The sequence below is a fragment of the Solanum dulcamara genome, chromosome 4 (assembly GCF_947179165.1).
Source record: "Solanum dulcamara chromosome 4, daSolDulc1.2, whole genome shotgun sequence".
In the NCBI taxonomy this organism is placed as follows: Eukaryota; Viridiplantae; Streptophyta; class Magnoliopsida; order Solanales; family Solanaceae; genus Solanum; species Solanum dulcamara.
Window position 1 is genome coordinate 59,712,926 of NC_077240.1, and position 2,709 is coordinate 59,715,634.

Genomic DNA, 2,709 nt, shown 5'->3' on the forward strand with positions numbered 1-2,709 from the left:
CATCCGTTAATCTATAATAATCAATGGTCACCATTTAATTCCTCCTTATTTCCCTATTTCTAATTACTACCCACACCCAAACCCTAAAAATTTTCTCTCACCCTCACTGTCTCTCACCCTGAAGATTTTCCTCATTCATCTTCTCCAAAGGGAGAAGATCACCGCCGCACACCACTAACTCCTCTCCTTCGACACCGCCCTCTCTCCGATCACTTGCAAACTGTCGACCTCCCTCTTCTCTCTTCTCTTTTATCGATCTCTCTCAACACCACCATCGCGCCGCCAGCCACAACATACAACTGCCATGGCTGCACTCCGCACGAGCTGCTGTCCGGAGAAGACAGCAGAAACAACAACCTCCAGCAGTAGATGCAACTGGCAGCAACACGAGCTAGACAACAACATCGACGGCAACAACCGTAGCTCCTCCACCCAGCAACCATCAGCAGCCACCCAATAACATCACGAACAGCAGCGAAGGCAGCAGCCACGACGCACAGCTGCAACAATGAGACAACCACCAGCAGCGACCAACGGCGAGATTGCAACCACGGCGACATCAACAGCAGATCACAATGAGCTCCGATGGGATCGGCAATGATCACAGCAAGATCATTGATGCTATTCCAGCAACTAATGGGAAAACCTCCAGCAACTAAACGCCGACCAGCAACTCCGACCAGTGACAAAGATGAAGAACGCTGCCATGATTCAAGTCCAAATCGATCGTAGATTATTTGTCAAATATGGATCTTAAGATCCGTCCAGGTATGTTCATTTCAATCTCAAAGTCTATCACTTCAAATTTTGGTTCTCTGTTGTGTTGATTTTTTACAAAGAATGTTGATAATTTGTTATTTTGCCTAATTTTGGATATGTAAATAATTTCAACAAATTCTTACTCTATTAATTTATTTTGTAGCATGTTTAAATTAGTAAAAATAGCTTAATTGTGGTATAATTTTTTGATTACTTGTTTCCAGGAAAAATTATGGTAAGATGTTCTTTATTCAAGTTTCCTTTTCATAGTAGATATATTTGATGTAAATGATATTGAAAGTTGAACAACTCTAATTCGGATTTTCTTTGGATTCTCACTTGTTCCTATTATGAAATTACTTTATTCCTGCCTATAATTAATTATTTTTTCTAAATTGAGTTGCATAATTTTTGCTACAATTATTGACAACGGGTTCCTCTAAGCATGATATTTGGGACTTTTATGACAAATATTATCACGACCCAACCCCGTAGGTCGTGTCTGAGGTCCGACCTGGACCCCGTATACATACCTAAATCCCCCAATGGGTCATGACATTTCTATATACATATAGCCCCTTCTTTTTCTTTTCTTTTTTTGTCTCTGGAGGAGTTACCACTGATCGTATCGTGAAAGGGCACGCAAGTCGATAAGATTGTCATTTCATATTAAGATGCATCATACATCGCATAGATGTCATTGAACAAAATAACACACAACCCACACACATATGTCTACAGACCTCTAAGAGTATTAACTATATCATATGGCGTGACAGGGCCCCCGCCGTACCCCTGAATAAATAGTTATATACATTTGAGGACAAGTACCAAAAGCTAGGCTCCGACACAATGGAGCTCTTTCCAAAATTACTGACTGGAATTCCTAAGCTGATGTATCCCCAAAATGCATACCTGTACCTACAGACATGAAACGCAGCCCCCGAAGAAAAGGGGTCAATACAATACATGTACTGAGTATATAAAGTATAACACCGTATAAGTGAGATTACAGTAGAATTAGAGATGCAGGAAACAAGTATAAAATTTAATAAATTACCGCACCTGCATCTTATAAAATGAGGGCATGTATATCTTCCTTCAATACCGTATCCGGCCCGCTGTGGGACTCGGTGTTATCATACCATCGTATACGGCATCATACCATTGTATACGTCATCATCTCATATGTTACAATACATCATTATGTTTTCATATGCATGCCTATATACTGTATCCGACCCATCATGGGACTCGGTGTCACAAATGTTTCATTCGGTCATCATATGCATATATGTGTCGTACCCGGCCTCCTAGTGAGAGACTCGGTAAATAATTATACTATCATAATAATTATACCATCATATATCGTACTCGACCCTTTATGGGACTCGGTCGTACCCAGCCCTTTATAGGACTCGGTGAATGCTCATATCATCATATATCGTACCCGGCCCTTTATGGGACTCGGTCATACCCGTAGCTTCCTTTCTTTACTCTCTCACGTTTTCTCTTAATTTTCTAAGTGAAAGATGGTTGAATTATGATGAATTAGTCATCACTTTATATATATACCCTTTTTGGAGAGTGACACGTGTCAGCCCCTAAGGGTGATGCGTGTCAAGCCCTTAGGCAGCCACGTCATCGCATGCAACCAATCCAAAGCTGCCACGTAGCAGCGTGGGGTCCACCCCAACTAGGTATGTCACCTACTTGGTCCAAGTAGGTGCTACGCCTCTGCCCGCTTTTTTGTGGGTTCGTAATCTCGTCTTACTTTAAGAACCTATGTAATCCTTGCTACGTGAGCTCGACATGCACTCCAGTAACTTAAGTATGTAAGACACCCAAATTGGTAGCTTACGCAAGTAAGTCGAGTTCCACGACTTGTTACTTGGCCTCCAACTCCTTTCAAATCCTTATAACTCTATTTCCAACCTTCACTATTATGGG